We start from the raw sequence: 14,422 nt of genomic DNA, 5'->3' as shown, positions 1-14,422 counted from the left end.
TAAGGGAAAATTAAAAGAATTGCAATAGGTTACTCACTGGTAACTGCTATTCTTTGTAAGAGTCCTCTGTGTATTCCCACTTGTGGGTTGGTGCCCAATGGCATCAAGCCCTTGGAATCTCTAGAAAAGAGTGTTCTTTGGAACTATGTAGTCACCTCTATCGACATCCTCATTCAACGTTTGAGCATATACACAAATACAGCTACTTTGCATCTCAGTTCCTTCTTATGGCACCAAATAGTATAGCTATGTCTAGACTAGAGGGATTTGTTAGAAGTTTTCTGTTGACAGATTGCAGCCAGACCGCAGGGTGGATTGAAAGAGCAATCCACTCTGTCGACAGAGAGCAGCAAGACTGCCTGGATGCTCTATCAGCAAAATAGAAGCACAGCAGACGAGAGCCCCGTTGACAGGAGGCCCCCCAGGAATGTCAAGACCAGCTTTCTGTCAACAGACCTCTGTCGACAGGTGTGGTGAGCAGGGTACAGCTGTCAACAAAACCCCCACATTCTGTCAATTTACTGTCAACAGAGTCCCCTTGGGAATCCAGACGCTCCGTGGGTTTGTCGACAAAACTGCAGTCTTGCCAACAAATCCTTTTAGTCTAGACCTAGCCTATGTTAAGAACACCAAGATAGAGGGAAAGCGTAAGTGCAGTAGTCTTTTCTTCTAGACCCTCCTTCTCGGAGGGTCTCTTGAGTGCTCTAGCTTGCAAGCAATATCACCTGGAACAAACAATGGACTGAGGAATTATTTAATTAAAGTAGTACCAAACCACTTCCTGCTGAAATCTAGCATCAGAACAGTAAGCAAGCTCTAATGCAGGGTGTTTAGTGAAGGTGTGAACTGACTTCCTATTGGTATTCAATAGCTGTATCCTAGAGGTGTCTGTTTCAGATATGCTACCCAGCAACAGTGCAGTGCAGTATGACAGCCACATAAAACTTCTGTACAGCCACAAGAAGTGATTTGCATATTAGCATAGGTAATCATCTCCATAGGAGGAAGCAGGTAAGTTGATAGATGGAAAAACTACTTCTTTCACTGACCTCACGCTGTCTACACTGGGATTGTTAGCTTATATTTTTACAGTCCTAAACTACATAAGCTGGATCAACTTAACATTCTAGTGTGGACCTGGCCTCCATGTCCAAAGAATAAACTGCAAGATTGCCACAAAGGGCCTGGAAGTCAAAGATTCTGTAACTTTCCAGGATCTCTGTGACTTCAGCAGCAGCCAGTGAGCCTGGAGCAGCTCAGGCAGCCCCTTCCCCTGCCCCAGCCACAATGTCTGCTGCTGGTGCAATATGAGGTGCCAGCAGGAGCTTTAATGTGTGAGAAAGCTCAGGGTTTGGGGAATGGGAAGGGGTGATTACTCCAGGTATCACATACCTTGAGGGTCTCATAATTATCTCAGGCAAGACAATTAACATTCCCCCATCCCTCATCCCCCTCCTATGTACTTGATGTGTCAGTTTTTATTGCCTTTTTTCAGTCCTCTGTACTTATAAACGTCAGTCTGTACTGGAAATGAGATTGATCTGATGAAGTATGTCTGTCCCATGAAAGCTCATCACCAAATAAATCATTTTTAGACTTTAAAGTACTACATTTCATAGAATCACAGGGCCGGAAGGGACCTCAGGAGGTCATCTAGTCCAGCCCCCTGCTTCAAGCAGGATCAACCCCTACTAAGTCATCCCAGCCAGGACTTTGTCCAGCCGGGACTTAAAAACCTCAAGGGATGGAGAATCCACCATCTCTCTAGGCAACGCATTCCAATGCTTCACCACCCGCCTGGTGAAGTAGTTTTTTCCTAATATCTAACCTACACCTTTCCCTCTTCAACTTCTGAGGATTACTCCTTGTTCTGCCATCTGACACCACGGAGAACAGTTTCTCACCCTCCTTTTTAGAGCTCCCCTTCAGGAAGTTGAAGGCTGCTATTAAATCACCTCTAAGTCTTCTCTTCTGTAAACTAAAGAAGTCCAAATCCCTCAGCCTATCCTCATTAGGTCTTGTGCTCCAGACCCTTAATCATATTTGTTGCCCTTCGCTGAACCTGCTCCAGCAAATCCACATCCTTTTTATACTGGGGGGCCCAAAACTGAACACGATATTCCAGATGTGGCCTCACCAGTGTCAAATAAAGAGGAATAACTACTTCTCTGGATCTGCTCAAAATGCTCCTCAGTTTCTGCTGTTTTCTTCTGATGAGAAAGAAAAGAGCTGCAAGGGTGGTCATGTGCTCCTCCCAGGCAGCGCAGGCATGGCAGGTCAAACACCCAGAGCAGCCCTCAGAGATGTTAACCACCCCCGAGGGGATTTGGGAAGACAATGGAAGATATTAGTCACCCCTGAGGAAGAAAGGGCTGGGCATGTGTGCGAGGGACTGAGTTTCTGTTGCTCTCGCTTGCTGTTGCAGCATGCTTAATGTAATAGGGCGGGCCTTAGAGGTGTTTCTGAAGTAGTGAGACATCTGGCAGAGCAAAACGTTCTTAGTGGATTCCCCCAGGCATATAACACAGGTGGAAAAGCTCTGTAATTCCTTTACTTTGGCAAACTGGTGTAAAGGGACCTTTTGTAAGTAACAGTATCGATTACACATGCTTTGTGATTTGAACTGATAAATTTTTGGGCTGAAAAATTCTTTTATCAACACATGCTCCATAAGATGTTTACTATTGGACTTTGAGATAATCAGTACCCAATATAAACTGATAATTTGATTCTCCAGCCATCACTTGGTCTTTCAATTGCCTATGATATAATATGGACGGTATGGCTGCATATATTTGTTGGCTAATAACTAGGGAAGAGGTAAAACTTAAGCTTATTATTAGATGCAGGAGGTTTGGGGATTTCCTTCAGTGCTCCTCAGTCCCCATTGTCCATCCATCACATTGTAGTTGAAATAATGTATTAAAGTAACCGAAATTGATAATATTTGTAAAAATAGCACAATGCAGTAATCTGTGCCAAATTTTGCAGATTTTTAAAATACTGTGTGTAGAATTTTTAATATTTTGGAGTAAATGATGCTTTTTACAGGAGTTATGGTTCTCGTGAAGACTATTACATCAACAGGGTCCAAGTCAGTACACAGTTTGAGTTGATGTGGTCATGTATATTAAAGGCTTATTATTTTAAAGGTTCAAAAAATTGTACATATAATTGTTAAAAGAATGTTTGAGCATTGGCCTGCTAAACCTGAGGTTGAGTGTTCAATCCTTGAGGGGCTCAGTTAGGGGTGTGGGGCAAAATAGGCTTAAAAAAAAAAAAAAAAAAGGAGGGATGTGCTTGGTCCTGCCAAGAGGCCAGGAGAGTGGACACAACGTGTGAGAGAGAGAGAGAGAGAGAGAGAGGAAAAGGTTCCCCCCCAACACTTCTCATTCTGTTTCCTTCTTAATGAATCAACAACAATGTGCAGAGTACAGGGAAAAAAAAAAAAGTACAGATAGTACTGGGATGATGGCAATACCTGTAATTAATGCCTGAAAAGCGTCACTTAATTTTTCAAAAAAAAAAAAAAAAAAAAAAAGAGGCGGCGGGGGAGAACCTGGTACAGAAAAGATAGTTAAAGCTAGAAAGAAGTTAATGTTTCCCCCCCTCTAAAAATTGTTAACTCCATTAAAATAGCTCCCTACAGCAACTGGCAACCTTGAAATGAACCCAGTAACAAAAGAACTGCAATGTTATGAATTCTCTATTGCCTGATTTTTTTTTTTTAACTTTATCTCTGACTAAGAATCCAGCGTCCTCTGTCTTTCCTCCATCTGTATAAGCCAGGGATTCCCAACCTGTGTGTCGCAACCAGATTTAATAAGAGTCACTGGCTGGGTGGCTCTCAGCCCCAAGTGGCCCTTAAAGGAACCATCTGCAGCTCCTGATGCTGCTGCCTGACTCCTCCTCTGGCTCCCAGTCCCTGCCCCACCTTGATGAAATGGAACTCAATTTAATTGGTTTAACAGCTGACAGGAGGGATCCTGCCCTTAAACCAATTAAATTGAGTCCCATTTCAGCAGGCCGGGCAGGGCACTGCCATGCTGCAGGTAGGGAAAGGGAGTAAAAGAGCTGGGGGGGGGGGGGAATGCCCAGTGAAGAAGCAGCAGGGGTTAGCTGCAGTAGCAGGGAACCCCAATGGGAGGTAGCTATGGGGGCAAGGGGCTGAGAGGGGTTTAACCCTGGGGGACCCGAGAGCTGGCTAGGGCTCTGCGCCCCAGCCAGCTCCAAGTCATGTGGCTGCCATGTCTCCCACAGCTGGTACTGCCAGCCAGGACTCCATGCTCTAGCCAGCTCCCAGCCACAGGGCTGTCAGGGTCCCTCCCCCTCTCCCCACCAGGTTTTTGAAAAGCTTATGCAGGACAGATAGCCCTGACTGGGGATCCCCTGGGCAGGGCTGCCTGTCCCACAGAAGTTTTCCAAAAAATCTGGCAATCGTACCTGCGAGGGGTTAAGCTGGGGAGGGGGAAAATGGGGCAGGGGAGTGCACTGGGACATTTTGGGGCTGAGAGGGCCTTCAGGTGGGAGGCAAGGGGAAGGTATGTTTTTCCCAGGGGAAGAACCTTTTCTCCCTTTGCCACCCCAGTGTTTTGAACTGACATGGGTCACAGTCTTCCTGAATTGTCAAAATGAGTCCCCATCTTGAAGAGGTTGGGAACCATTAGATAAGCAGAGTTTTCCCTTCCCGCTACTACCCCAAACAGAGTAACAGCTGTGCTAAATTGCCTCTTCTGAGCAATATGCTGGACTGTCTATAAAACAGTAACTGAAGCATTCTCCAACTGTGCATTTAAGAGCAAATGATTGTCTGTTACTAATCTGCCTGAGACAGTTCTATCTTAATTCTTTGCTTACCCTACACTTGTCTCCCAGGACCACCATGTCCAAAGAAGAGTAGTGTCTTTGATTCACTCCCTGTTGGTGTCATACTATAAAGGGCTCTCAGCTGCATGTCAGAGGCATGTTGAACTTCAGGATTCTGACACTCAAACTTTCCCGCTACTTTATGAAACAGCTCGTTCACCATTCCAACCCCACCTCAAGCCATCCTAATTCAAACTGTGCACACTACTTTCCATTCTGGGACTCAAGCTGCTCCACAACCCCCATCTTCTCACACAGAACCATTCAAACTCGGGACGGGGTGGGGGGGGTGCTTTAACTCACCCTAGCGCTTAGTTACCCCACACCCAAACCTCACAAGTGCTGAGGCATTGAAACCACAAGAGCTCTGACGCCCTTAAAACATAGATAAGCCATTCCATACTGCTGTCCATGAGCACAAGCTTCCCGGAAACCCTGGGCCCGCTCACGCCCGGTTGGAGCTAGTCTGTATCGCCAGAGAGAAAAGGACACACGAAGCTCTGGCGAGAGGAGCAGGCCACGATACCCACCTTCCAAACACGTGCATTGTAACCCACGCTCCCTACTCCCAGCCAGCAGGGAGCGAGTCCCACCCGCTCCCACTTTCCTGCGGCTGCTTCACACAGCGCAGCGCAGTACACCGACGGGTGGGCTGGGGCGGCGGCCGGGGCGCCCCACTCCCCCCTCCCCACCTCACAAGCGCTCAGCCCCATCCGCGCCCTCCCCAGGAGAGGGCCGGGCCTGGCGGGACTCACACCGTCCCGTCCCCTCTCATCCCATAGCACAGCCAGGCCGAGCCCAAATCGCCCTTCGCCCAGGCGTGAGCGGAAGGCGGTGGCGGGGATCCCATCCCAGGTGCGGGTTGAGAGGGCGCCGGACCCTCCCCGGATCTGGGAGGGGACCGCGCGCCTCCAATCCCCGCCCGGACCGGAATCCAAGCGGAGGCTAATCCGCCTCCGAGGGAGCTGGACAAAGCCCGGTCACGGCCCCCCCGGAGGGGCGCCACCGACCCGGCGGCCTCTCTCCCACCGGGCAGAGGGAAGGGTGTGCGCGGCGGGGCGCTCCCCGGCTCACCTGCGAGGGGGACGGCGCGGGGGAGGAACCCCGCCGTCCGCCAGGCGGGCTCCCGCGCCCGGGACCGCTGCTGCTCAGCCGGGCTGGATCGCTGTCATTCAGTAGCGGCTACCTGAGCCGGGGCGGGGGGAGGGAAGAGCAGACACCACCACAAACACAGGGGGGGAAGGGAGAAAACGCATGCGCGTAAGTGCCTCTCTTTGAAGGAGGAGGGGGAAGTGAACCCGTCGACGCAGGCGCAGGAGGGATGGACGCCGGCGCGCGCGTGCGCGCGCGCCCGGCCGCTGATGGAAACGTTTGCGGCGCGAGGAACGGCGCGCGCGCGCGCTCTCAGCTCGCGAGCCCCAACGATCGCAACTGCTCAAGCGCCGCTGGGGGCGGGGAACGGCTCGTGCTCTGCCGCCACCGTGGAGGGTGAGAGGCGCGCGCGCCCTCCGGCGGCGGTTGGTCGCCACAGAAGGGGAAAAAAAGGGGCGGGGGGAGATGTCGGGGTTCAGAGCTTTGCGCCTGGGATCGTTTGTCCTCCGCTCGCGCTGAGCGGGGCGGGCTCCACAGAACGTGCGAACGGGCCTGATCACCACCTTACTCCTACCCCTGTCAGTTCCAGCACAGCAGCATCACCTCACGCTCCCGACAGTCCACATCTGTCACCCCTAAAAGATGGTTTATAAATCTACTTGGCTGCCGGATAGTGCTGGGATAGTCATAAATTTATTATTATAGCAGCTCAGAGCCTGTTTCTAAGACACAAACATCCCAAATAACATCAAAATATCCACAATATCTTGTTTGGTTTTGCGTCCTTCACAGAAGTATAATTAGTCTGAATATTTTCTAAATCACCTACCTGGCAAATCCCAAAGGCCCAAGGCCTCCTTGCAAACTGCGTGCAGGGTTATTAACACAGCTTATCCCCCAAATTCCCAAAGTACATATTACTTTATCCAGATAATTAATATACTTCAAAATCTTTTAAAACTTTTTTTCTGGTGTGTGAGAATTTTATCTGTACCGTGTTGTGTTGGAAGTTATCAATAGATCTGTAACTGAACACGCTCAAATCAAATGAAAATTAAATTATTCCATTAGTTGACGTAAAATGTATGTGTTTTTTCCAGGTACAAAATATAGCGTACTTGCACTGAGAAACATAAATGAAACTTTATTCAGAGTGCCACAGTCATCGATTTTCAGTCTTATGCATAAGTCATATGCATAAGCCTTACACACATTAAGTCATAAATAGTCATGGACTTTTAGTCTTAAGCATTCCTACTTCTCTTCCAATACGTGATTTTTCTTGATGGCCTAGTCTTATTTTAGTTAAAATAGGAACAAGAACCAGAGCAACAGAGTTATTGATATCAGAATTTTCCTCTTTCCTTTTTTAAGTATATGTAAGTTCAATGCAAAACATATAGATTGTCTTACAATTTCTACTTAGGATTGCAGTCTTCCTGCATTAATCACAGTACAATTTTCAGTCAAACTGGTTAAATATGAAGCTAATAATAAAGATTATCCCAATGGTTAACTAAAACTTACAAAATACTCTGTTTGCCAGTCATCCAGAGACTAGTGCAAATGTACCATGTACACCAGGCTACTATTTCCAGATCTTCTAGTTACAAGTGAGAATACTTACAGGTTTTTATACTGCAGTCATCACTGTAGTATCTGAGCATCATCCAAGAGTGCATTAAGCAACATGACTATAAATCTGTTATTTTGTTCTCTCTCCTGAGGGAGTAATGTGTCTTGCTTTCATATTATATATTTCTAAAATGTAAACCTATCTTTTGCTGTATGTTTACAGTTAGAGAATGCAAAATCAAACAAATATGCCTTGCACTTGTAGTGGAAAGCAGTGAGGTTCATGGTGGTTCTTAGTTTCTGGAAGAGTTAATTCTATAGTCTCAGTCTGCCCTGGAGAAAGTTCTGTCTCCTGCGCAGACAAGCTTTATTCTTATTGTTGAGAGATCTGCTGCCCCATTGGATGGTAGCTGTTGACCATGGTCTTCATTCCACATTGTGAGACAATCTTTAAATATCTAGGGCCCAGCTTATGGAGCATTTGAAAATAAACTCTAAGAACGTGATTTGAAATTCTATAGGAAGCCACAGTAGAGGGCAGAGGACGAGTTTAGTATACAGTATTTGTGGAAACTTGTGTTGCTACTCCTTAGCACTTCTACCATGTCCTTCCAAGATTTCAAAGTACTTCATAAACACTAACTGGTGAGCTATAATTGACCCTTATGTGACTGCACAATGGTGGAGAGGGAATAAGGAGCATTCCCAGTTTATAAGGCGCAGATAGCATAAGGATTAGATAGAAATAGGTATGCAATATAGTGTGACATACAGTGGAAATGTGGACTGTTGCTGGCAGATGTTTTGAGCTGGTGTGTTTTTCTAATACACTAATATATTCACACAAGATTAATGCAAATAATGAGAACACACCTTTTGGATACAAGTTTAGTTATTTCTTGGCCCTTCTGTTCTAAGGAAAAGCTGGAATGTGGGTTATACAACCACAATTAAATTTTATTCTTTTTTTCTCTTCCTCATATTGCATGTCCATGTCTCCCTTTTTAAAAGATAAGTTTATAAAACTGGCTATAAAGTCAGCTTTCTCCAGATTTTTGAGTGGATCGTCCATCAGACATTTCCACAGTGTTTCCCCCAAACTTTGTAGAGGTTTGTCGGTGGATCAAGTTACCACATCCTTGCCCTAGGAATGTATACATTGGCATCCCCAAAATGACATGCCCTATGGAAAAACGACACTCTTTTAATAGGATTTAGTGACAATCCAAGGGGAAGTATCCCAAACATACAAAACAGCAACTGCTAATTGTTGTTCATAGTAATGCTTCACCATCTAAGTAAACACAGTGAATTCCTGCAACACAAGAGATTAAGAGATTTATCCTCCAAGCTCCCTAATGTGGATGCATCTGTTCCTTGCTTAAATCCTGTCTTCCTGCCATCTGTTCCTATACAGTACATTCTTTTTAACCACAAGTAGTGATTAAACAGTTACTTTGAAAAAAGTCTTCTTTTAATGTATTAGCCAAGTTAGTTAAGAAATTAAAAATGCTGCATCTCAGAAACAAGTATCAATCAAGCATAAATCTACATTGTACCTGGGACAGCATTTATTAGCACTGCAGCATTGTTCTGAGCCCTAATTCATTTGGGCTAAATTATGCTGATAGCACTTAGTTCGTCAAGGACTGGTGTAGAAATAAATGTTTTCAGTAGGAACATCAGGACATTTCCACCACAGAGAGGGAGATGGCTTCCCAGAGCTTCTCACTTTCACAGCAGAAGGTACAGTTTGCCTCACTCTTTCAAGGGATATCATGCTGTCCCATATGATCAACACGTGTGGTGAGGCAGAATGCTTTTTGGATTAATAGTTCCCAGGAGACAGAGTAATTTGGTAGAAGTCCCTGTGCTCCCTGGAGGCAGGAGTGCAGTTCCTATGTGAGGAAGTCCCTTACTCCCTTTTCACCATTGTGCACTCAAGGTCAACCATAGCCCAGCCTTTAGTATTTATGAAGTGTTTTGAAATCCTTAGATAGAAGACATTATAGAAGTGCTAAGAATTATTACTTGCTTTTACACTAAAATAATGTTATAAGCAAAAGAATGCTAAGAGTCTCCCTCTCCTCTGGATGGCTCTAATTGTGCATGAAGTTCCTCCAAATAATTGTTCCAACTGTACAATCAATACCCCTCACCTTCCCAGAAGAAATCTAGGATCTGACTTCTTGAAGCCACTGTTCCTTGAGAGCCAAGAGAGACCAGCATCATCAATTTAGATGCATCTTGTCCCTGCTCTTCTGCCTGCCTACCTTACTTCCTGCATGTATGATTCTTGAATGAGAAAGCTTGCATGAATGAGGCAAGCACGATTTTAACCTCTGCTTTCAAAACACTGAGTGCTTTAGGAAGAATGGTTGAAAACTAACTTGAAATCATCTCAATTATAATTAATAATCCCACTTAAATCTGTTAGTCTTTAAGGTGCCACAGGACTCCTCGTTTTTTCAAGATAGTTTGCCATCCTAGGCAAACGTTCACCATACTGTCCTCCTCTCTCATCTCTCCCCCCTCAGCCAGAATTCCTCAACTGGGGGATGCACCCTGAAGAGAGGCACCTGAGACTCTACGTTGAGTGGTTATGGCAGAAATGGGGGCAGGAAGTCACAGTGCCACTCTGGTGACCTCGCCATTCTGATAAAGGGTCAGACAGTTCAAATCTAAGTGAGTGGCATTGCAGTCTGGGGTATGTAGTTGCAGACCAACTCAGGTTTGGCCCAACTGGCTCTACTGCTCTTGGCAGAATCAGCCACCCTTGGCAGCTTCCTTGTTTGCCTATATGTAAACCTGCCCCTGTGAACATCTTTGTCCACAGCTCTGAATAAAAGCCTGTGGTCCCTCTTCATTGAGCCTATTGTATTGTACGTACAGAAGGGTTTATCAGGAGCTGTGGCTGAAGGAAGTACTTACTCTGAGGCTATGTTCTGTCTTTGCTCCTCATTAATTAGGTTATAAGATTCTTTGCATATAAAAAAGATTGCTAACATGGAGTTAAGGTTATACGTATCTCCTAGAGCTAGAGGGGAACCTCAAGAAGTCATTAAGTTTAATGCCCTTAGCAGAATCAAGCACCTTCCCTCACCTCTTTTTTTTTTTTTTTTTTAAATCTATTTGTTCTAACTCTGAATTGGTCTCCTCAAGGCTTGAGATCACAACCCTAGGTTTACAAAGGCAATGCTCAAACCACTAAGCTATCTTGCTCTCTCCCTAGCTGACTCTCTCCCCATGCCTTTTCCAACCATGAAAATTTAATTAAAAGCACCAAAACGTATTAAAACATTAAAATGCAGTTAAGGTTTCCTTAAATACTCACTGCAAGATCATTAGTATTACAGTAACAAACAAAACACATCCCTTAGTAATCCAAAAAAACCCCAAAGTTAAGATGTTACCGCTCACCCATAAGAGCTATCTCAGATGTCCCTTGAACAAATAACCTCAGATTTCCAGCACAAATCCATTTTCAGTTTGATATGTTGATGGCTAGATATGTAAAATTTTGGGAGATGTGAATATTTGCCTTTAGAGTGTTCTTGCTTAGCTACTCACCACTCCATAATGTCCCCATCAGTAGTTTCTAATGTCTCCTGTATTAAATAAGTAAACATCAACAATTTTTTGAGAGACATTTGAAGAAGCCACTATTTATGTGTGGGAGGCCCATATCATGAGAAAATCATCTGACAGAACAGCTGCCCTGAAAGGTCTAGTGTCTTTAACTGTGTCTCAGCTGGGGACAGCTGTTGAACTTTCTACATGGATAGATTCTTCCTGTGTATTTTGGAATGACATCAAAACACTGAACAAAACAGATTCCACAAATACAATGTGCCTATTTCTAGCCTGCCATCTTTTACTCTATTCTGATCCACGCTGAAACCAAAATGGACATTTATAAAGCAACTAGCAGATTTATCTGGCATTGCTTGGGTCCTTAACAATTTTTTTTAAAAGGAAAATGTACATGCTTTATTGACATGTATCAAAATACAGTGTTAGTTTTATGATGCTAATGAGCACTTGTGCATCCAAATTTCCCCTGCACCCAGAGCCTGTGCAAAGCCACCCACACCTATATTGCCTCACACAGAATCCTCTCGCGTCTGGATCCCACCCCCCCACCCAAACACACACTAAGTCCCTCCACACACGGTTCCTGCCAGGCTATGCCTATCAGCCCACATCTGGCTTGAAGTCCAGGACTGGGCATGCATGCAAGACTCCCTCTTGCTTGCTGTCTTGGTGTTCCTGGTGCAGCAGGGCAGGACCCCCAAGGTGTTTCTCAAGTAGGCCTGACCCTTGTGCTGTATCAGGCTTGGGTGTAGCTCACTGCTGTGTCCATGTTCTGGGAATGGTGGGGAGAGTGGGAAAGAGATGCTGGCACTAGGGAGCACAGGCCACTGGCTGCAGGTCTTCCATCTCCATGTAGCCAGTGGCCCATGCTTTCCAGTGCCATCCTGGCACCTCCATGTTTATTCAGTGACAAATAAAATATGTAGAATTTTGCAGAATTTTCAAACTTGTGCAGAATTTTTAATTCTTTGACATAGACTTCCCTCAAGAGTGACACCTGCACTGATAAGGTCTCATGTGCTAAGCAAGTGTTATATCAGCTCCGCCATGGAGGAGATACAATTTGGGGCTTTCAACACAATGAGATCACCTGGTGATACTGATGTGAAAAACAGGTGTGTCTAGAAGAAGACAGAAAAAAATTCTTCCTACAAGTATTTCCCAGTGTATTAGCTATAATTACAGGAATATATTTATACTGTTTTTGTTTTTTTGTAGGTAGAAGCTCAGGGTCAGCGTAGCATGAACATCAGACGGCCAGAAATTTCAGTGGACAGTTTTATAACTTTCAGGTAACAGCATGGTTTAATAACTGGTTAAAAAGTCTGGTAAGCCTACTAGTTTGAATGGAACTCAGACAGGCCTGGTCCTGAACAAAAGCCATGGACTGGAGCCAGGCATCAGAAGCCAACATTTCAGCCAAAAGGTAAAGTGGAGTCCCAGTCAGAAGGGATAGCAGGGGGTGGGAGTCAGGAATCCAAAGCTAGGATAAAGGTGAGGTCAGAAGAGGAGCAAGCTGGAGATGAAGAAGGGCTACAGAGAACTAGGCTCACCAATATGGTGGGGCAAGAGGGCAGTTCCCTGGGGCCCAGGGCTCCTGGCTGCTGCCTCTACTGCAGGAGTGGCAGCAGCTGGAGCCCTGGGCCCTTTAAATTGCTGCTGGAGAGCTATGTGGTACACTCTGGGCTGATCAGAAGGCTGGGATGGGGCCCAGCTGGCATAGTCTGGGTGGTGCTGAGGGCTAGCTGCCTCAGACCTGCTCCTTGGCTATGTCTACACTACAGAGATCTTTCAAAAGAGTGCTTCCACACATAAAAAAGTGGATCAAAAAAGCCATCTGATCCTTTGAAAGAGAGTGTCTACCTCTTTCAGTGGCTCTGAAAACAGGAACATTGACCTTGTCCATTTAACACTAAAGGGAGTTCAACACATAAATCCTCTGTATAAATACAGCAGGATGAGACTCCTAAAAGTAATGAATTGAGACAATATAGCTCAAATTTAGATATTAACTGCATTATTAAAATGATAGTCACTTAAGCTTTTTCTTTGATTCAATGAACTGTCAAAGGACCACCTGTTTTTGGCTCACAGTTATCATTACAAAAGAAGCATGCTGAAATGCTGTTTTATGAGCGTGTTCCCTTCATTTGAGCTTAATTTGCCTCAAGACATTTCCAGTAAGAACCATAACACTGTTGGAACTACAGAATTCACAAGAGTTGATGATACAGTATATTAACAGCTTTTTTGCACACTCCACGTTGCTCTATTCTGCAGCTTCATTATCCCATGCATTTAAAACCATCTGCCTAGACCAAGCAAATTATTATACTTCATAACAGTGGTTATGCTTACATCTGATTTTTGTCATGAATTTTTAAAACCTTTTCTATAAGTCAGCATGTATATATCAATGTTTCTAAACCAGGGGTATATATACCCTTGGGGTGCACCAATGTCTTCCAGGGGGTACATAAACTCATCAAGATATTTGCCTATTTCTACAACAGCCTACATCAAAAACACTAATAAAGGCAGTGCAATTGAAGAGTTCATTCAGACAATGACTCGTGGCTATTGCTTAACATGCCTTATGCTGAAATGTAAGTACAATATTTCCATTCTAATTCATTTATTTGGTATTCAGATGGTAGAAAGTCAACAAATTTTCAGGTGTAGTCTTCTGTGATATTTTTGCATGTTTTTATAAGTACATCATTTTTAAGTGAGGGGTAACTTGGTGGTATGCAAAACAAATCTGACGCCTGAAAAGGGTACAGTAATCTGGAAAGGTTGGATGGCACTTGTTTCAAGACATCAGATTACCTTATAACCGTGTTTCTCAATTGGTGTTTCGCATACCCTTATGGATACATGAGAGAAGTCTGAAGTCTGGGGGCGGGGCATCATTTTTTATTTATTTTGAAAAAGGAGTACTTTATATAAAAAAGTTTGAGAAACACAGCTATATACTGTTTATTTTATTGCCTAATTCCTCATGTAGGACTTCATTTTAGATTTAAACAAATATTTACTAATAGATTCCTGTCAAATGGATTATTTTATATGTGTGTATGTAAAAAAAGTGTGTACGTAAAAAAAGTGTGTACGAATATGCATTATAGTGTATGTGTATGATACCCATTGTCAAGTAACTCTTGCTCTTCACACTGCCCAGCCATGAGCAGCACATTATTATCCTTAATTAGTTTCATTCCAAGAGACAGGATGAGGCAAAGATGGTAACTGAAATATTCAGGGCTCTGCAAATGAATGCTGGAAAACTGCCCAG

General features: G+C 44.5%; 1 protein-coding gene and 1 long non-coding RNA gene across 5 annotated transcripts in view; one reads left to right on the top strand and one right to left on the bottom strand.

The window, feature by feature from the left end:
* Positions 1 to 6,090, bottom strand: part of RALGPS2 (Ral GEF with PH domain and SH3 binding motif 2) — a 149,544-nt gene extending 143,454 nt beyond the window's left edge. For all 4 annotated transcript variants that reach the window (XM_075002520.1, XM_075002519.1, XM_075002518.1 and 1 more), the window contains exon 1: positions 5,941 to 6,090. The gene's annotated coding sequence lies outside the window, so the exon portion shown is untranslated. The remainder of the gene's footprint in view (positions 1 to 5,940) is intronic.
* A 127-nt stretch (positions 6,091 to 6,217) lies between these two features.
* LOC142018016 (uncharacterized) overlaps positions 6,218 to 14,422 on the top strand; it is a 69,932-nt gene continuing 61,727 nt past the window's right edge. Inside the window, exons 1-3 of the long non-coding RNA XR_012646654.1 lie at positions 6,218 to 6,354; positions 12,346 to 12,419; positions 13,641 to 13,733. This is a non-coding gene — a long non-coding RNA (uncharacterized LOC142018016). The remainder of the gene's footprint in view (positions 6,355 to 12,345; positions 12,420 to 13,640; positions 13,734 to 14,422) is intronic.

The sequence above is a fragment of the Carettochelys insculpta genome, chromosome 9, assembly GCF_033958435.1.
Source record: "Carettochelys insculpta isolate YL-2023 chromosome 9, ASM3395843v1, whole genome shotgun sequence".
In the NCBI taxonomy this organism is placed as follows: domain Eukaryota; kingdom Metazoa; phylum Chordata; order Testudines; family Carettochelyidae; genus Carettochelys; species Carettochelys insculpta.
The sequence above is the reverse complement of the archived record's forward strand: the minus strand, read 5'-3'. Positions and strand labels throughout refer to the sequence as shown.